The sequence below is a fragment of the Tenrec ecaudatus genome, chromosome 16 (genome assembly GCF_050624435.1).
Source record: "Tenrec ecaudatus isolate mTenEca1 chromosome 16, mTenEca1.hap1, whole genome shotgun sequence".
Classification (NCBI taxonomy): Eukaryota; Metazoa; Chordata; class Mammalia; order Afrosoricida; family Tenrecidae; genus Tenrec; species Tenrec ecaudatus.
In genome coordinates, this window is record NC_134545.1 from 60193465 (window position 1) to 60215612 (window position 22148).

The window sequence follows — 22148 nt, forward strand, 5'->3', positions numbered from 1 at the left end:
TATTTCTTCTTTTCACATGTCTCTCCTTCTCTCATGAAACCATATTACATTTGTAATAAGGAAAAACGTAAAAAGAAGGTCTAACCGTACATTTGAGTTGTAGCTGGGGAAACGAAAAGCGACGTCTATGTGAAGCCATTCAAATGTTTTCCAGAACATTCCGTTCCTCCAAGCAGTTACTTCTACAGACGGCTGAACAGCAACACAGGGCCTAGCTCTTGTGATTACAGGTTCAAATCTAATCAATGATTTTATGTTGCAACTCCTCAAACCTACCCATCTATGAACATTTGAGGAGCCATGAACTAAGGAGTTCATCTCAGTTGTAAAACTTGAGCCCCCCCAGGGACTCAAAAAAGCCATTTTCGTTTTTGGTAGCAATGAAAAAAAAATGCAAACTGGTAACATGGGTTGTTATTTCTGAATTGGCTTACATGCACACAAGTTTGGGTATATGGAGTCACAGCTTGCCTAGATGCTAGCGGTTGTTCGTCTACCCGCCAAAATCACCCCCCTAGCCTTGCTATTTACTTACTTTTCGGGATGGCCGCAGTGGAGGGGCAGTCATAAATTTCAATCTGTGGATTCAGGAAGTAGGGTTTTTAAAAAAAATTTTCGTTTCCTCTACTTTAACACAATATTAAAACCAGTGCATAGTCATGCCTGCTACTGAAACATATGTGTAAACATGGGGACTGTTTCCCATGATGCTTGAAGAAGGATGTTCAAAGAAAGCGTAGATTTGAAGTGGATAGAACTCGGGATATACAATCTTTCAATAGAGCCTGGGTAAGAGTCATAAAAGTATTAAAAAAATCCTCTGCCCTTTTGGACTGTAACAGCTAATCATTAGCCATCCATTCGTAATGTTTACCTTTTGGTGTGTTATTTTCACATATTTCTTCATGGGGACTAACCATTAGGATCCCCCGAAGACTAACAAAAGTACATTCATTGCCTGCTGGCAAATGATTTCCGGCCCCAAAGCATTTGCTCGAGGAAAAAAGTTAAAGTCTATCTAGGCTTGTATTTCTATTATTGTTGGGCATTAGCGGCAGCATACAGTTTTCTCCCTCAGAATTTCTTTCTAGCTGACTTCAGTTTGATGACAAAGGCGGTACACCCAGCGCATGCGCACTATTTACATGTTTCTGAATCAAATTTAGGAAAACGTAAGAATTTAAACCGTCCAAAATATAGTAAACACGCATCATTTGCTACATGGACACATTTTAAACTCACTTCTTTATCACGCCCCTTTTTTCTTTAGCCCTCCCCCAAGAGACTGCCCCCTCCCCAAAGCACCATCAGCGCCTCACAAATTAATATTCTCCTTCCTTTAAAAAAGGGAGCTTGTTTGCATTTAAACATGGCTATGTAAACAAGGTGTTTGGCTGGGGGAGATTTTCTTCTCAGAGTATTCAAGAGCTGAAGTGAAGCTATTTAAAGAATGGAGTATTCAATTCCTTAGGCCAGATGCTAGTATAAATATGAAACTATGTTCACACTGCAGATGAAACTATTTTTAGTCAGTGCATTTTGAAGAGCACTATTCAGTTAAGCATTGTAGGGTGGGCTTTCAGTAAGCTACAGACAGAATCTAGATTGATTCTCGCCTCTGGATTAACACCGAGACACCGGGGCTATATGGGGCTGCCCTTCAGCCAGTGCACGCCAATATGGCCTCACGACTTTAAAATGTCAAAAGATTTTACATCAGCCCCTTGCACCTAGCCCTTCTCCTCAGTACTTCCTGCCCTTTCCCTCCATATCTCTGCCCATGCCCTGGTGTCCCCTTGACAGTTCTGGCATTGCAGGCCTAACTCCTGCTCACCGGCACCCCTGGGAGCTGTCTTATCCCAACCAGGAGGCCTGGGTCCACTCCGTAGCTACTAATGTGCAGATTCTCATCTCTAAGTCCATGTGATTATCCAGTAAGTTGAACCCTATATTTAACCCTAGACTCAAAATCAAACAAGGTGAAATCTAAAGGGGATTTGAGGACCACAGAATGTACAAAACCAATATGACCCTGGGGCAGATCCTGACAGTTGTCCACACCAGGCACATCTATCCCTATGCACAAGTGCTACACAATGACTGTTGCTAAGCGCGTCAAGGCTGTAGGGGGGCTGGCTAGACAGGTTATTGCTTTTACAGTGCCTACCACATAACCCAACCCACTGCCATTGAGTTGATTCCAAATCATAGAAAATCTTTGAGTTTCCAAGACTGTAAATCTTAAGGGGAGCAGTTACAGCCTCGTCTATCTCTGGTGGCTTTCAGCTACTAACACTGCAGTCAGCAGCCCAGCACACAACCCACGTGCCATCGGGGAGGCTTGCTTGGCACAAACTCTCACTGTAATCGTACTGATCGCCGTTGCATGGGATGGGCCTCAAGAAGGAATGATGATCGAAGTCTCTAATCACCAAGACGCAAGCACAGGAATCCAGAGCACCACGAAGATGCAGCAGCCAATTCTCAATATCCCACCAACACGAGACCTGCAGTACTTTCCATGGGGCTAATGAACTTAACAAAAATGGTCTTCCTTGTCAAATGCTCGCCAGCTCCATTCTATTGAGCAGCAACACCATCCTGCGATCACCTGTCTCGCTGCGTCTTCAACTGAAATAGGGTGCTGTCGCAGTCTCCAATGACAGGCCACCATTCAGGGGCTGTGAGTGTTAGTCAAGCCGGTGTGCAGGTGTGGGCTGGTTCCTCTTAATACTCTGTCATGAGCAGCCCGGGAGGTAACAAGGCAGAGAAACAAAGTCCAGGACAAGGGTTCCATTCCCTCTCGCAGTTAATGCTTTACTTTACAGACTCTGAAACCGGAGAAACCCAGCCTAATGAAGGAGCCACAACTGAGCAGCCCAGGACTGTCGCCTCTTTTTCTTTTTCTCTTTACGGAAAATTCATTTTCAAAAAGAGAGAGCATAGCTGAGGTACTTAAGAAGAGGAGAGGAGGAAATATATTCTTTTTCTCTGATGGTCTTTTTCTCTGATGGTATTTTCCATGTGCTAAAAGCTTCATGGACCATACAAATGAAATCTTGATCTCCGTATACATCTTCAGTGGATTCTCATTGCCCCAGTGGAAGGGCCTTGCACGTTTTTAATAGGAGACCGGCTCCTCCCACCGAAAGGAAAGCATAAGACCGGTGGTGCTGCACACAGGCTCTCTCTACATAGTTCTCAGGTTCTACAAACACGAGAAACTATCCCACTTCTCCCGGGATTTATTATCATATCACCAAATCCCTTCAATATACTTATAGCCTCATAAGTCATAATTACCAATCACTGTCTGGAAGACCACAACTGCTTTTGGGTGACTTAAACGGATGACTAATTCTATGTGGCAATGGATTATGGTAGTGTCCAGGAACGGGGACATTTATCCCAGCCCAAGCTTCAGGAGGGCCTTTGTCAGATCGTTCATGCTACCTCTCTTCCAGTGATTGATTGACCTTGCGGACTGTGTGTATTCAGAGCGGTAGTGATTCCAGCCATCAGTGCCAGGCTTGGCTGGATTGCCTTTTCCTTTCATAGCAACACAGAGTGCAGCACAGTCAAACTGAAGGCGGCCCGCAGCACACTGTCAGAACCAGATTGCCTGGCAAACACCTCCTCATCCATGTCGCAAACCACATGCAATGTCCCCACTACCAAGGCATGCCCACAGTCATTAACCAGCATCCTGAAAGGTGCCGAAGAGACCTAAGCGTTCAGGATTGCAATACAAGCAATGAGCTCGTCTTTAATGGAGCCTCGTCAGTTATGCAACGCCACACAGATGGGGGCCCTCATCTTTATTTTTCCTGAGTCATGACAATCTACTCCCCTTTAAACCAGTACTTCCTTCCTTTTGCTTGACTTGAACCTGATGCTTGGATGTAGAGCAGTTGCAGTCTCTGATTGGAAGTGTTCAACTTCAGTGAGTCATATATGTCTCTGGGAAAGTTTGTAAATCAGCAATTTTACCCAGGGCTCAGCTTCCCAGTAAATCTTTTAGTGATAACAATTATCCTTTGTTATCAGTCACCTCGCTGCAGTCTGCACTCACAATCTGTCCAGAGTTGAGATTCTTAGACCTCCACCTCCAATCAGGAGCTAACTAATTAACCATTTGTAAGACTGTCGGTGTCTCAAAAGTACTGTTTCAACAGCATCTGATCTATGGGCACCCAGTTAAGTGACCCACCAAAATGGCAGGTGCGTGGGGGGTTATTTCGGACTTCACATCTGATGATGTGAGGCTGGTATACAGCTGACCTACATGCAGGTTATTTTAATTTAATCGACTGCTATTGAGTCCAATTAACAGTAAAACTACCCCATGGGTTCCCCGTCTGTAAATCTTTATGGGAGCACCCCGTCCCATCTTCCCCCGTGGAAGAGCTGTGGGGCTGGAAAGGAGACCATGCACTTAGCAGGCCACTGCTTACCCCAGAGCACCAAGTCTTCATCACGGAAGGCCAAAGACTTCAAATGTTATGGTGTATACAGTACTTTTTTGTGCCACATCATATCTTAAACCCCTGGAATCCATTATATTATAAAATTATCAAACAATGCTATGAGGTAGGAGTTATGATGCCAATTTTATAGATGAGAAAGCTAGAAATTAGGATTCCAGTGTTCAAGCCCATTTTTACTCTATGTTAGTTAGGCTGATTTGGGGTATAAAATTAAAGTCTAGTCATCCATCACTCATTCAACACATGCATTGAACATATATTATATGCCAGACCATGACATTAAGAGGGAGGGGCTACCTTTTTCCTCATCCCTTTAAGTAGTTTTGTCTAGTAAATAGCAAGTGGAAACTTTATCAGAGAAACAAAAGAAAAGCTCTCATCTTGAGTACTGCTAGAATACAGACCAAATTTGGAACCATTAACTCAATGCAGAGGTCCCTGGGTAAAAGGTGCCAAGTACTTATTTGATCAATATTTACAGTGTTGCTATTGTTGTGGACACTAAACGAACTTGACTCTCAAGAACTGGACTTTCCACAGAATCCTTCGACAGGCCTCTTTTTATGAACACCTGCAGTGTCCAACCTCAGCCGTAGAAAAAATGCATGTCTTGCTTCACCAAAGAACAGTGTGCACTCAACTGCTAACCTAACAGTTGGCAGTTCAAACCCACTCAGCAGTGCCAGGGAAAGAACGTCTTGGCGCTCTGATTCCATTTAAGATGAGCCATAAAGCCCATTGGCATGGACTCTACTCCTACTCACAGGTGAGAGAGGACACAGGAGAGCTGCCCATTGAGTTGCTAATGCAGTGGATTTCCTTTGGAGTTCATTCTTTACAGAAGTAGACTGCCGCTTCTTTCTTCCACCAAACACCTGAGGATGCTGAGGCTTGAACCGCTGGCCTGCAGGTTAGCATCAAAGCGCTTTCAGCACTGTACTACCAGAGCCAAGGAAACACCAGAGCGTATGTCTTCTCTGGAACACCTGGGGCTGTCAGAAGTCAGTATCAACGCCTTGGCGCTGAAAAACTCACAACTTTACCAACAGGTTTTTAAAATAGTACTTCCTGATGTTGAAAGTTTCCCTAGACCCTTTGGAAAGGAAGTAACTAATAAACACAACAGTCAGGTGTGGTAGAAAACAAGATTCATCTATTATCCATCTCTGCGTTCAGAATATAGAATCTGCAAATATAAAAGAGAAATACATGAGATGAGAGACAGAGAGACATGTGTTCCTTCCGTCCGTCTTGTCAGGTTCACGACAGCGGAAAGGTTCCTATGGGAAAGTGGAATTCCAAGCAACTCCCTTGTTTCGCTTCTTCACAGTATAGTGGTTTCATTCGAGTTAAAAAGGACTCAGTCAGTCAGCAGCGCTTAACTAAAAGTGCTTGATGGGCCTTAGGCTGTCAGAAGAGTGTTCACGAATGTCCTGACATGTCATTTAATTGGGGGCTATAAAAATCAGAAGGAGGGGGTAGAGGAAAAAATGAGGAGCTGCTACCAAGGACTCAAGTAGAAAGCAAGTGCTTTGAGGATGATGAGGGAAACAAATGTACCAAAGTGCTTGACACAATGGATGGGTGGATTGTGATAATAGTTGTACGAGCCCCCAATAAAATGTTTTTTTTTTTTAATTCAGAGGGAGACGTTGCGTGATGAACTTCAGGTTCTCCAAATCATCTGTGCCAACACCCGAAGTTAGGCGCCATCCCAACCACGTGTTGTCAAGGCACTTCTGACTCAAGACAAGTGCACGAGTATCACTGTAGAACGGGGCATGTCACCTTAGGCTTGCAGATGGAGCCCACCAGGACTTTCTTCCGAGGCGTGGTGCTTTTGGAAGAACTCTAACCATTCGGTTAGCAGCCCAGCACATCAACCATTTGCAACACAGCCAGGGACTCCATGCACCACTAAGACAGGCACCGCTGACCACCAGGCTCCCTGTCACATGTCTGTAGACCATTAGAAAAATGTGCCACAAAGAGTTACCTGAAATGTTGGAGTGTTTTAGTTTAGGGGGTTAACTGAAAAGTTGTTATTTTAAAAAGGAATTCATAACATTTTTATCACCACAGGGCTCTTTCCAAATCAAATGAATGGTATTGATGATCCCAGACGAAAATGTGCACACACCTAGTTACGCAACATTTTGCCTCTGGGTGTTGTCAGGAAGGAGTTCATTCCCACAAAAATGTTTCCATGGGTTCCTTCTCTGATATAGGATTGTCTTCATTTTGCTGTTGTTACTGCTGTTGTGTCGACACAGCGAAATGCACTCCGATCCCGCAGGTTCTCCGTGCCCCGCTTAGCGAGAGGGGCTTCTTGAAGTGACGCAACCTTCGTCGCCGTCTTTTCGCCGTTGTTCTTCCTCCACTATCGTGTAACTCACTGCCCGCTGAGATTCCTCTCCAATCTCTTGATTCGCGGTTGTCCATTTGATCCGCGGGTTCTTTATTAAAAACTGATGGCTCCTAGGATCTCTCAAAACATTTAGACATTTGTCCTAAAGTTGGAGTTTTATAGGATGTGTGAGGGAGTGATGAACTCCCCATGCCCAGTGTGTGTGTGTGTGTGTGTTTCACTTCACTCCTGGAACAGAGATAGGATGGAGAAAGTGGTAATCGGCCTGAAAGATCTGCTCATGGTAAATTGATTTCATGAGCTCAATCACCAATATTGGCTTTGAGAGGAATTGCTTTCCAGAAACGGATTTGATTAACCAGCACTAGCCCCACTTGCAGCTATGGATAATGGAGAGAGGTAGAAGTTGACATTTTCATGAAAAAATTTCATTTGCCCTCTAAAATTGTTCTTTTTTTTAGGAAAAAATTTTTACACTTGATCTTAGCCAAAAGGCCGAGAAGCGATAGGAAAAAATTTTTAATGTTTAGCTTGAAAGAAGTTAATTTTTTATCTTAGTCTGTAGATTATGTGTCAGGATGCAATATGAAAGCATTGCTTTGATGAAGCAAGGGTACCTAACGAGGGAATGAAGACAATATTTTGAGATTCAATCGGTGGCTACTTATCACCAAAGCATGCATTGGCAAGTAGGAAACGTTGTCGGTTATGAAACTCAATACATCCAAATAAATCACGAAAGAATCTTAAGCTGAATTATCTTGCCTCTAACATCTCAGAAAACTTTCTGGGCAGAAATGCTGAAACTTTGGCAGAATGTTACGAATTGCAATGGGAAACATACAATATATCTATTTCTTCTATTAAGCAGACAGGCTTGGTTTGAACCACAAATTTATTAGAGGCCATGAAAAGTAGTACTTAATATCAAGTATAGGATTTCTGTCTGGAAAGCCAAGACAAAGCCCACATTCCCAGCCAGATGCGGGAACTCTCAAAAGGAAGATCCAAGACAGAGATGACCGTGAGTCTTCATTTCCAGTAATATCCTGGTTGAATAGGAAGATCACATGGGATGGGAATCTCCCCATTCACTCAACAACAATGTCTACGAGATGACTGCCAGAAAAACAGGAGTCACACGGCTGCTCTTCAACCATTCACAAGCATGCTCCCAGGCAAGACATGTGTGTATTCAGGAACCTTCTTCCATGTTCCTAATGCGCATTGCTTACACCTTCCTCCATGCCCTGGTGAGATACCCAATCTTACAACATAGTTATGTCTATCTGCCCTGCTACACTGAGTTCCTGGGGACAGGAACCAGGTCTCCTTCAGCTTCATGTTCCTTCAATAGCAAGCAACCAAGTCATGCCCAATGACAACCAAATGTATTGTGCACGGTTTCAGTTTTTCATCTTAGGCTTAAGTTGATTGAAATGAAATAGACTAAAATCCCATCCTCACCTTGGACGTGCTCAAAAGCTACCTAGCTACATGGCTGCCATAGTGGAGAGCGCAGAGCTAGGCCTCCTGTGAAAAACTGACGAGAGCAAACTGCAAAATAGCACACGTAGGAAGAGCCTATCTTTAAGGCAAGACAGTTTCCATATACACAGGGAAGACGGGAGCACCGGACAATGCGTTGCTTACGGAACAAGGTGCAGAATGGGGAGGGGAATAACGGAAGGCTTTGCAGGATATAACTTCTTACATGCGCTAGGGGGAGAGTAGCAGGCTGGAGAAAACCCAGATAGAAGTACCTAACTAGAGAAATACAGTTACCCTGTGAGAGTGGCAGGGCCCACTGAGATCGACTGAGGTGAAGGGTCACCAGAAAGGTGGGGAAGCGAGACCCAGAAGCCTAGAAGGAAGACAGAATTGGAGAGGTTGGTATGAACTGGGGAGAACATCTTGGGGGTGGGTGCAAGGAGAGGTGAGAAGGCCGGCAAGCATTTTCGCAATATTGAAAGGATAGCCGGAATAAGGGGGTGGGGGATGGATTTGTTCAGTGTTATAGGAACTGAAGTAGAGTTATTTTTATTATGCATAACAGAACAAAATGTTTTCAGGAACAATAGTATGAAGTCAATACAATGGTTTACACTTATTCTTGGTTATACTTGAATTTGGTATCTTGTTTCTCTTCTAGAACATATTATAAAACATACACTTAAAATTTAAGTTCATCAAAAGTTAAGAGACAGCTGAGAGATGACATCAGAAAGTGAATTAATGGAGACATAGCTAGGTTAAAATTTAACATTTTATCACTCACTTTCTCTTTTAACCTGTTCTTAGGGGTTATCTTTTTGTTTTGTTTTTGTAGTATTTTCTGCTTTCTTTTGGATTGAAAAAAATGTAAATAATGTTATTGAACAGGTTATATAGAAATTGTTAAACAAACACCTAATTTGTTGTGTGTAAAATTTCACTGAAAACAAAATAAAATTTTATTTAAGAAGAAAAAGATGGCATGAGATTACCTTATAAAGTGATAATCTCACCAAATATTCAAAAGCCAATACACAGATTTCTTCAGATGACATTTAAGAATTGGTGATAGAAAATGTCAAAGGTGATTGTGTAGAGGACCCCATTACTATCCTGAATGCACGTGGCATGGGAGAAAGGCCAGGCTTCCTACTCCCATAAAGTGCAACAGCCTTACACCGTTGAAGAGGCAATGGCTTTAACCTGTCCTCTAGGGTCACTTTGAGTCAGAATCAACTCCATGACAGTGAGTTTGCTTTTCGTCTTTTTAAATGCACGCAGCACATACTCATCAATGTTTACTAATGTCTAACTGCCTCCTCCTTTCAAAAATATTGAGAAATAGATATCCCCACCTTGTTGAAGACATGGCCCTGAAATTAATAAGTCCATTCATGAATGATATATGAGTGAAGAGCACGTATGTTACCACTGAACGTGATTATTATGGTGGCTTTAACACTGACCCCTCCACCCCCGACACTTTCCCTTTCTAGTGGAAGGATGGAAGGAGCTCTGGTGGTGTAGTAGGTTATGTGTTGGGCTGCTACCCACAAGATCAGCAGTTTAAGGCCACTAGCCATCCCTCAAGAGAAAGATTAGGTTTTCTACTCCCTTGAAGATTTACAGTCTTTGCAACCCACAGAGGCAGTACCCTTGCTATGAGTCAGAATGGAGGTGATGGCAATGACTCTGGTTTTAGATTAGAAGCACACGGTGACATAAAGATCCAATGTAGAGTCATTACAGAAGAAAGAACTGTTCTGAAGTTTGTTCTAATAACCTGACACTCTGTGATACTACCTTCCTGATACGATCGTTGACAACAAAATGGGTGCATGAGCAAATATGATGAAGAAAGCTGATGGTGCCCGGCTATTAAGAGATATAGTGTCTGGGGTCTCAAAGGCTTGACATTAAACCAGAGGCCATCTAGCAGGGAAGCAACAAAGCCCACATGGAAGAGGCACTCCAGCCTGTGCGATCGTGAGGTGTCGATGGGAAGAGATATAAGAACTTCAAAAGCAAGCAATCAAATTGATGTGAAGGAGCACAGACAATGTGGAGACCCAAAACCCACCTGTATGATCATTGGACAGTCCCTCACAGAAGGGCCACACGGAAGTGATGATATATCCAGGGTGCGGTAGAGCACTTATAAAACACATAACTATCCTCCAGTTCTTTAAAATTTCCTCCCCTTACTATTATGGTTTTAGTTTTACCTCATTAATCTTGTTAGACCTGCTTGTGTTCATTTGTATAATCAAGATCATTCGCTGTATGAAATCCAAGATAAATAAACCCTTCAGAAACAGTAACGGGAGTAAATGTTTTAAAATTGATTGTGGTAATGGTTATACAATTCTTCTTGATATGACTGAACTATTGAATTGTATGACATGTGCATTATGTGAAAATAACACTATAAATTATTTTAAAACTATTTTTTTAAGTTAAAAAGAAACAGTAGCCGGAGTAATGATTCCCTGAGGGTACAGGAAGGCTTGTGGGGAAAGGAAGGGGGAACTGATAGTAATGATGACTGTACAATCCCACCTGAGGGGAACAAATAACAGAATTGCAGGTGAACAGATACATTGGAAGGTATAAGATATGGCAATAATGACATATAATATAATAATAAAGGGTCCTGTGGGGGAGGGTGGGGGAGGGAGGGAATAAAGGGCCGCTGATATCAAAGAGTTCAAGAAGAAACAAAATTATTTGAAAATGATAGGCAGCAATTGTACAATTATGGTTGATACGATTGAATTATGGATTGTTATAATATCTTAAAGAGCTACCAATAAAATGATTTTTAAAAGAACAATTCTGTAGCCTTGTTTGTCATGAACTTTGCATTGACAAGAAATAAGCCTTTGTTTTGCTCAGCTACTGAGATTTTGAAGATGGTTGTTATTCCAGCTTGACCCTGGCTACCCTGACGTACATTGAAAATTCTCATTCACAGTCTCTGGAGGAAAGCAACACACACAACAGTGACCACATCAATGTGGTTTAGTTGTTAAAACACAAAACAAAGCAAAAACTAAACTAAAATATTGCAACCACAAGGATAAAAGAAATTTCCGGTTTGGACGATCTGACAAATTCACAAGCACGTTTACACACCTACCCATAGTGATGGTGTCGTTGTGACTAACGTCAACTCATGGGACCCCATGACCAAGTCCAACTGCTGCACAGAACTACCTGGCCTGTCATCTTTTCAGGACTCGAGCTCCAGGTCTTTCCTAGTACACGGCAGCTGACAAACTGCACCAATAGCCAGTTCACAGTCAAAGAAGTGGCCAATCTGATTGTTTCCTGTGTGATCTACCGGAACACATTTTGAATTCCTGGCACTGGATTTTCTAACCGACTAAGATCAACATCATTGTGATACAAGAGTGATCAAAGGAAGAGAGAAGCAAATGGTTTACAAGACAATATGGACTTAGGTAACTTTTAGCATTAAAGAACGTTTTTTTAATCCCATGGAAATTTCTAGACTTTTAGAGAACTAGGGGCCATAACTTATTCAATCCTGAATGAATTTCAATGATTTGAATAAGCAATCCAAGCAGAACTAACTTTTTCTGGTCACACAACTTAAGGAGTGAAGCATTTGAAGACAGGCCCATCTTATTTTGAAGTCTTTCCACTCTCTCCACTCCAGCACAGCGGGCTGACAAAGGGTGAAGGCCTTGGTCAAAAAGAAGCTGTCCTAACCTAGTAGCTTTCATGTTGGTTCATTATTCTACATCTTTGATGAAAAGTATTAATACAGAACAATAGGAACTAAATGAACATTCTTGAGTTAAAAAAAAAAACAAACAAACCCACACAGGCTGCCCAAGGGAAAGGTCTGTATTTACACACACAATCATCACGTGATGGGCAATTAACCAGGTAACTATAGGTTTTTCTCTGCTAGAAAAGTATACGTTTCATCGTGCTTTGAAATCTGCCTTATCATCAGTGATGCTATGAAAACAATGTACTGTTTGGGGTTTTTTTCCCCCCTTGGTGAAAGAACAGGCCAAGCCAAAGCATTGTTTCTGCCGCCTAATAGAATACTTTTTTGTGAACCAAAGGAGTAGCATGCATAGTTGGAAGGCTGGTGAATATCTTCCACAATCATTACCAAGTGACCATTTTAAAGGAGGCAAGGAGTAAATGAGCGTGATTGTCTAGAATAAGAAGCATCCGATTTCCATCTAAAACCATCTCCTTAATAAACTGTCACCTCAAACAGAGACCAACAAGCAGATGATAAAAGTGATAAGGCAGAGTAAGTCCAGTCTGGATGGGTTTCTTTTCCTGCACATTTCTGTCACAGCCATAATCCTGAAACATGTAACCTATTCCCTTGAAGAAGAGAAGAATCAATAAATACCAGCAATAATATGTTAAATGTACACAACATTTACAATGATTGTGTACAACAGCGATTCTCAGGCTAGCATGCTACCATCAAACCTGTTCAAAGGACCCTTCAATTAGGGGTCCCAGAATGAGACTACCAATTAGGTCGAGAATAATTAGCAATTGAATACCCCAAATAGGTCCCTTCCCTGACCAGGTAGCAATGAGACATCCACTCCACTAGAGGGTGCCTTAGGAAGTGCAGCAAAAGAAAACAAGTCAACCTTCCATTGTTCGTTGGTGTGTTAGACTAAGAGCAGAAGACTCAGAGATTTCAGAAGGCGGTGATCATAAAAGGTATATGTTTACTTAACCTAGTAGGCAGAGCTTTGAGGTTAGAGTGCCTACACTAGTGAGTTAAGACAGGGACTGGAAGATAAGACAGCACATAAAACAACATGCAAAGGACATTATATTCGTACTTAAAGAGTAAAGTGCTCGATGCTGTGGGAGAGACACTGAGCATGATAAGATAAGAGCTGAATCAAGGAGGACAAATCCTGTGAGTTAGACGGCTAATAAGGGCTGCCGTGGCTTCAAACAAGCCCGAAAGAAGAGGGCGAATCATCACAGGAGTGAGCAGAGACAACGAGTCACGGACAACACACTGACGTGTATGTGGTTAAAGGGAAAGAAGACCAAGCAGTTAGACAAGTTAGACTCATGCCAAAGGTTGACATGGGAGAGGAGTTAGAGATAAGGTTAGCCAGAGAGTCTGACTTCACGTGTGTGTGTGTGTGTGTGTATCTGTGTGCACTTTAAGCCCGCAACTCTGCTCCCATAAATATACCAGAGAAGAGTGACAAGATACTTCACAGCAACAAGAAAATCACACAGTTTAAGCAAACTCAAGAGTAAGTGAAATCCCCAGCACCCCGATAGTAAAAAATATAGTATAAATATATATAATAAATGAAACACCTCTATAATAAAATATTATGCAGCTAGAAAAATAAAAGGGCAGGGAGAGCATTTTACAGCATGAGACAAACGTCATAACACGTCTATACAAATGAACCTGAAGAAGGAGAGAGGTGTTTCTTGAACAATGGACTTTTTTTTTAAATGGGGAAAAAGTGCGTGTCTATGAATTCTTGCCTATAGACATGTTCATATAAATGCCAACAGCGGTTACTTCTGGGTGGTAAGAAAATATGTGGTTTCTATTTTCTGCTTTTTCTTTGTGTGTATTGCCTACATTTCCCAAAATAAACATGGAAAATATTGGTAGTATGAAAAATAACAATGAAAGCTATTTAATACAAGAAACAAAACCCAAAGAGAAATGGACTAAACAGGATCTTCACCAGGTTCTCTCCTGCAGCATCTGCAGCCCATCATCCAAGAGATGATTGACAAGGAGTCCTGGTGGCCCAATGGTTAAGCACCCGGCTGCTAATGAAGAAAAGGCAGTCACTCTGTAAAGATTACACCTTAGGAATCTCCATAAGGCAGGACGATTCTCTCACGTAGGGTCACCATAAGTCAGAAAGGATTTGATGGTGCACACAACAGAAGGTTGCTGCAGAAAAAGGGAGGGGCTCTACATTGAGACCCAATATTTAACTAAAGTCACCTGTGTAAAACGTACTAGGAATGACTAGAAATAACACAAGTCAGAGGGGAGGTCTAAGCGGGGGGTGGTCACTGTTCAAAGCGAGGCATTCTCTGGAAGAGAGAAACCACTCTACTTCATCTCTAGGCTAAGCACCTAGAAGAGGAGGCCTGGTAGCCCTGTGAGTTAGGCTTTGTACTACTAACTATAAGGTCAGCAGTTCAAACCCGCCAGCTGCTCTACAGGAGGAAATTAAGGCGCCCATAAAGATTTACAGTCTTGGAAACTCTACTTCGCTGTGAGTCAGAATCACTCTATGGCAGTGGGGAGGCAACTAGGAAAACCCTGAATCACTATTTGTTCAGCCCCGACTGTGCAGGAAGCACTCCATAAAGCCTTTGAGAACTTGCTATTATTCCATCTGTCCTAAATAAATATATTTATTAAAATGGAATAATAGCGTAAACCTCAGCAGGCCTCTGCAGTGACCTGTATAAAGCTACCGCCCTAAACATACGTTAGAGAAGAGAAGGGGAGTGAACCTTTGACATTTAGGAAAATTAATGTTTTGCAATAAAACCTCACATTGAAAGCACTCTAAGAGATAAACGAGCTGTTCAGGAGAATCCGTGTCAATACTAAAGAGTATTAAACCTAAAGGCCCAAATCAAATACCTGCTCACAAAACCGTTGGGAAAAGCCACATCAATCCACATGTAAGACGTATGTGCTTTATACTCCATGGTGATAGCAGCCATAACACTGCCCTCCCATCAGGAATCATGAAGTGGCTACAGAGATGATGAACAGAAGGCAAACAAACAAACAAATAAGATTTTAGACTCAAGAGGAGAAAAGGGGGAAAGGTGTGTTTTAAGAGCACACCTGAGGTGTGGAGCCAATGCCATACTTTGAAAGAGAGAGTCCGGGCGCCACTGTAGACCAGTCAAGCTTGTTCTTCACAGTAGGTCCACTCTGATCACCAAAGCAAAGTAGAATTATTGCTCCAAGATGGCAAATCTATTTAGGGTAGCAGAAATTGATGAGCTTAGATGAAGCCAAGGCTGCCCAAAAGATAGTTTCCAGTAGGTGTAAGAGAGATAGGCAGAGCTTAAAGGCTACATACCAAGATGGTAAGGGAACCAGGTGAAAAGTCAATCTATCCCTAATCTTTGATAGTAGGTGGCAACCAGCACAAACAAACAATTGTGTGACACTTCCCATTTCTTATTAATGAAGCCATCGTCTCCATGGTCTTTTAGATGTGCCTAAAACACCCGATCCAAAACAAAGCGTTAGAAACAAAATTGGAACAAAACAAAACCCCAAGGAAGGACAGCTGGATTCCAGGGGGATGGTAGGAATTAAACTGCCATATATGGTCATTTAGAGCAGCGTCATTGCCCATTATCCTATAGAGTTGGACGAGCTTAAACAAGCTAGGTACCAAGTTAGGTACCATGAACCTTAATTGAAAAAAAAAAAAAAACCCAATCGGGACAAGTTTTACCCTAAGTGATCTCATTAGAAGAACTACAGAAGCTGAAAAGCTCCAACACCAACATTGAACCATCATGGCTCTTTCCACTTAGCAATGCTGCTTACCGGATAACACTCTGTAATGAATGCTGCTGGTGTTAAAAAACAAACTAACAGCTAACCTTTAGAAGGGCCACATACTGCAAAGATCCCCCAACCATGATTCCCCTTTCCTCTGAGAGGCAGCAAAGCCACAGTCACACAGCTCTGGGGAAGAGAGGCTAATTGTTTGTCGTTGTCACATCATTGCTGGAAGGTGCCAGGCTGGTTCCTAGGGCTCTGGCCTTACAAGATGCTACTTCTAATCGGGCTCTAGGTTTCTTAGTAAAAATGATCTGTTAGCCTGAGAGGAGAGAGCAGAGGATGATAAAAATAAACATTCAAAGTACATCCAAAGAGAATTAATCTGGATGATGAGGCATTTCAGAGGCCCACTGGATACCCGAGAAAAGAAGAGCAAAAACAAAATAAAAGTGAAATAAGTAGCAATAATTGGCAGCTGCTTAGAGGCCATGGAGGAAGAAACTTCAATTAGTCCGCCGTCCCCAAAGACCTTTTCCAGGCTGATAAGTCTATGAAAAGCTTCCAAAAAACATGAACATCTACCTGATTTTCATAACTTGGATCCTAAAAATTGAATGTAAGTTCCCATCTTGTGTGACACCTCCAGTTCTAAATGTAAGAAAACCATTTTTAAATTCAACAGACTCTTCCTTTAATTGATTACTCAGTGTCTTCAGCTCACCATCAAAAGAGGGCTCTTAAGAAGCAGCCATTAGCCTAAGAGGCCTGGGAAGATGTGTGGGTCAATGGAAATTCCAGATGCAAGGGCCTTAACGTAAGAGTCTGTCTTCAGGAGTGTGGATCAATGACCAGTTTGGATTGACCCAGATGTGATTAGATTTTGCAAAGATCTCCTCTCTAGCAGAAATAATTTAAGTATAGACAGCATACATTCACTTAAAAAAAACTGTGGTAAATATACTGGAAACAAAACACCAATCTAAAATCTTCATATGGCTAAGGCGATTACATTAATTATATTAATCATATTTCTTGTGTTGTTCAATCATTCCATTAACTATTCCCAAATTTTTGTACCACCCTTAACAGAGCCTCAGTGTCTATGAGAGGACAATTTTCGCTCATCCATTCAACAGAAATTCCAGGATAATATTCAACTCTTTATTATATTACCAAACTAAAATTTTAACTTCCAAATGAATAATCCAGCCTCCATCATGTGTTTCCAGTTTCTTAGAAAACAACCTTATCATCAAGCTGTTCTAAAATATTGAATTTCGTGGGTGCTAATTCTGAGAAGTACGCACTTGGTCACCCTCCAACGTCCTCGGGGCTGTCACTTCCAATGAGCTGAGACAACTGCCTGAAGGAAGAGCCGCCTTGACGCTTGGACTGCATGCGTCGGTCTCCAACATTCATGTGCTATGATTAGAATCTTGAAAGAATGCATGAGACACACAAAAAATGTTCTCAGAGAACTCTGTGGAAAAAAAATCCTTTGGAATGTTTCATTATGATTTTTTTTGGTATGCCCCTTCTCTAATTGATTTCTTTCCTGAAGTTAAAGATACTACAAAGGCCAAATCAGTTGCAGGGAGGAAGCTATTCAAAGACTCCTCCTGAGAACCATGAGCAGAACAATGCTAGACCATGTCACCTCAGAAACATCTGAAACTACAGTGTGAAGGAAAATGGCGAGGATTACCCATTTGAAATTACAAAATAAACAATAAATACCTTTATAGGACTCCAGAACCCATACAAAATTTAAATGTATAATGAAAGAACAAGGTGGGGGAGGGAGAGGAATAAAGAATTATCCCAGTAAGAAGTATGTCTTCAATCCTAGTAAGTTCATTAGCTGTCACAAGTGAAAGATCTTTAGCGTGACAAACTGTCCACACCTTAGCGTGCTTCTTATTGGAGGCATTTGTACTGTTTCCTTCCACCCAGAGAAAAGGTTCTTCCCCAGCCACATCCCCGGAAGCAGCTGGACATATCAAACTCAAATGAGGTCTGAAACAACAATTTGAAATACAAGGCATCCAGAATTTCCAAGCAAGGACCTCAGTCCAGTGCTAATCATTGTTACCACTGACCCTACATGGCCCAGCTTATTTTTACAAAACAAACAAACAAACAAAACCCCCACAATAACAGCATGTCAGGAGGAAAGGGCTGGGGTTGATGTACATGTACATTTCAATACACAAACAACAAACACATGAAAAAGAAGAAGAAAAGAGCAAGGCCCTGAAGGACTTCAAGGAGAGCCTCCCATTGAGGTAGACAGGAAAGAGACTAAGCGCCACTCTGCATTGGTTGAAAGTCCGAATCGGGGACTTCAAAAGGGACAGGTAAGCTAACATTTTCAACAGAGCTCTTATACATCTGGGCCTCCTTCTGATAATAACGTGATCATTAGACCACCTAAGACTTCAGTCTCACACATGGACATGAGCTCATTTATTCACAGCGGAGCTTCAGAACAAAACAATGGCTAGCCCCTTCCAAGGTCTACACACAAGTAACCGAAGCTATGAAAACACGAAGCCTTCTCGAGCGAGACACAGATGTACAGGTAGAACCCAGATTCGCCGACTTCCCCTCCTCGGCCCTTTCAACACGGCCACGCCATCTATCTCCAAAAGTACACCTGGAGCAAGAGACAAGCAGGCGTAGCTGCCCATTCTCAATTTGATGGGCCTTTAGAAACAGAAATTGACTAGAGGGAACCCCCATTATTAAATTCAGCCGTGCCCACACCCACAATCTTTTGATCTCTTTTCTCGATTTCAGCTCAGACACCTCTATCTTTTCTCTCTTTTTCTAAAGACACATTTGGAGATGAAACCATTCATAACTGCCCATCCACAGACAGTTTGTGGCAAAATAATTGACAATGAGTCTGCTACAAAAAATGAAAATGCTGTTTTAATAACCTTGGCCTAAAATACATTCTGTTGTATGCCTGAAAGGGTTTCAATAAAAAGCCAACCTGTAGAGACATATTTTCTTGGCTTAAACAACAATCCAAAGCACATAAATGTAGTCCAACTATAATGACATATTTATAGGCCAATAAAGCTTACACTGCAGCTTTCAAACTTCACTTAAAGGAACTCTGTAAGAAGCAGTGTTTTATAAAATAATTTGATTTTTTTCAAACTATAGCCCAAGGAATAAAAAAATGCACGTTTGTTATGTTTAACTGATAGTGTTTGTATTCTTTAGTTGCTGAAAATTTTGTAAAATGAAATAATTCTTTATCCGACTACTTCCAACTGCCATACCAAATATGGGCATCAACTCCACTTTATTACAAAAGCTAAGTACTGTAATTCTAAAGACAAAAATAAATAACTAGTGGCCTGTGTAGTGAATGATTTAATCAACCCAATTCTTCTGGAAAAACAAGTTCTTGTGTTCATTATGCTTATGAATAATACATTCCTTAACCCTTTTATTTTAACATAGTGATTTCTTTCTTTCTTTTGGTTTTTTCAATAAGCTTCAGTATGAAACCGTCCGAAAGAAGGTAAAGCCCTTCACCGAGTGAAGTCACAATTTGCCTCGGTTTCACGTTGAACTTTCTTTCTTTGAAAAGAACAAAGAGGGGAGCAGTGCGCGCACGCCACCACATCTCAGAAGTGTTTTTTTTAAAAGATGATTAGTTTTTTCCACTATCTAGATCTGTAGTTTTTAGTCATCAGTCATTTAGAATCTTAAGTGAAAAATCCGGAGAGGCTTTTTTATTATTTTTTTTAAGGCACACACAAAACCCACAGATAATGTCCAACTGTATTTTCTGAGGGGAGAAAGGGATTCCAGAGGAGACTTGTGATTTTCATCAGAACACACAGTGCAAGCTGCCGTTTGGGGCAGAGTCCCTCCTTGCAGGGCATTAGTGTGTTGGCAGACACACATTTGTGAGAACATTCCTTTTGGTGTTGCTGTTTTTTCTGTTGTTGGTGGTGTGTTTTTCGTTTTACTATTCAGAGAGAGGCCGGAAGTGACACAAACTGGGATTAAAGGGAATTTATTCTACCCAAACACTGAGCATCTGAGCATGAGGAGTTCATTAATTAGCTTTTGTATTTTAAAATCCTCTCTTTAAGAGTCAACCTAATTACTTTGTTACTATTGAAGTTTGAACATGATGAAATGACTCAGGTATGAAAATAATTAAAAAGAAAAACACAACAGAAGCCTATGGGAGTTTTGTTTTATCCACAGAAAGGTGAGATCTTGCCATGCTTTGCTTACTTCCACCCGGAAAAAAAAAAAAAAAGAAAGGGGGGATGGGGGGGGTGGGTTTAAGTCATCTCACAGTTCACCTTCTTTCTTTGGTAAGAACACTGTGGAGTCGGAAGGCAGAACCTAATAAGTGTGTGAACTTCCATGAACAATGTGGTGTTGGAGGTGGTTTCAGTGCGGCTAAGAGAAAGGGAGATAAGCAAACCACGGTGTAGAAAGAAAAGTACAGATGACAAATAGGTTGATGTCACAGACAGAGAAAGGAAGAGGTTGAAGAGGAAGCTGGCTGTGACAGGAATGCACAGACAGCAAACGACTGCCCCCCAAGACGACCCCCGCCCCCAAGTAAAGCCTGACAGTGTAGACTTGTAAACCTTAGATCAGGCAGATAATGGAGACTCATTACATTAAGGAAAGCTTTTGTTTCTCTTTCCACATTATTACAACACAGTGTGCATTCCAATTACAAAAGCTATTTGTTTCAAATTCCCCACAGCTCATACCAACTGAGGAGAATTTCAAGGCCCCAAATTCTATCCTTAAAGGGGTATTTTACATTAAGAAAAAAAAAAATACATGATGCCACTTGGCCACCTGGGAGAAACCTCCCAATCAAATCTCCTGTAGGTTCTTTGCCCTTCCCCAGTGGAGCTGTCTCCCAAATGAGGCCGAAAAACTCGGATTCACTTGGGAAGACTTTTATCAGTACAGATTCCTTGGCCCTGCCTCCAAGTCCACGGACTCTGCCATCAGTATCGTTTTTAAATTCCCCTGGTACGTCTAAGGTGCAACCAGATTCAAAAACCACAAATCTGAAATTTCTCGGCCAAACCACTTGCAAGTCCTTTAAATATCCACTGTAATCCAATTTCCAGTGCAATCAATCGCAGGAGGATCGTTTGGGGACATTGATTTATTTATTCAAGAACCAAGTCCGAGTTGAGATCTCAAGGTCTTCTGATGGAATCAAGAGATTGGATTACTTTTCATGTTCATCAATAGAGCATCCGTTTTAAATACGACATGACTCTGCTATCAATACTTTTGCTTTTCTGAGTGACATCAAGCTCACTGTCCTCTGTAGGTTTCCTGTTTAGATTTTTGAATAGCTACAATATATTCTATAACAGAAAACACCAGAATATCAAACAAACAAGAGAAGTTTTTAATGTTAAAGAAAACACCAGACAATAGCAATGCTGCTTAGCTCACATATGAGTTAAGCAACACATCAGATGTATTCCTCAGAATTACCACACATCAGAAGACAAGACTGTGCATTTCACAAAATAGGGAGTGGAGTTGAACCGGATATGCAGAATGCCTTAAGTCAATAAAAGGTCTTTCGCTTTAGTAGGAAAAGTGGTAGTTGAATAATTTTCTCTAACTGTGCACTTGGCCTGAGACAGTCATGTCCAAAATATCATCACCTGACATCTTGAGAGCTGCCAGGAAACTGTTGATTATTAAACTCAAATTACACAAAAATATCAATGTATCCGCAAACACAGCACCAGCTCATCACAAACCAGAGTCACATGAAGGACAAAAGCAGTTACGGGTGTTTTTCAGTCTTTTTAGGGCAATTAAAATAAGTAGTCTAGATTTGTTCCAATAGTTAAGCTCTGGGTTTAAAAAAAAAACAACAAAGAACACAATACAGGAAGTTGTCACATTAAGCGTAAAATGGAGCTGTGAAAATCAGCCTTGTGCTAGAGAAAGACAGCGTTGCTTTAATATGCTAAAAATGCTCAAAGTGAAGCTCATCTTTGCCAAAAGAGGAAATAACTAGTTTAAATAAGAGGTCAACAACTTTGGTCTTGAGCAATGCTACCAGAGAGCCAGGAAGAAGAAAACACACGCAGACACACACACACACACACACACACACGCGCGCGCGTGAAGAAGAGCTAAGGGGAAAATACCAAAATCATATAACTGATTGCATAGGCCCTTTTATTTGGCAGGTATTGTACTAAATCTTTTATGTCTT

At 41.5% G+C, this 22148-nt stretch overlaps 1 protein-coding gene and 1 pseudogene across 1 annotated transcript in view; both read right to left on the bottom strand.

The window, feature by feature from the left end:
• The window catches only part of ARID5B (AT-rich interaction domain 5B), a 198182-nt gene that overhangs the window by 142020 nt on the left and 34014 nt on the right, over window positions 1-22148 (bottom strand). The gene's annotated exons all lie outside the window — the stretch shown is intronic.
• On the bottom strand, window positions 7217-7362 carry LOC142429954 (U2 spliceosomal RNA; annotated as a pseudogene).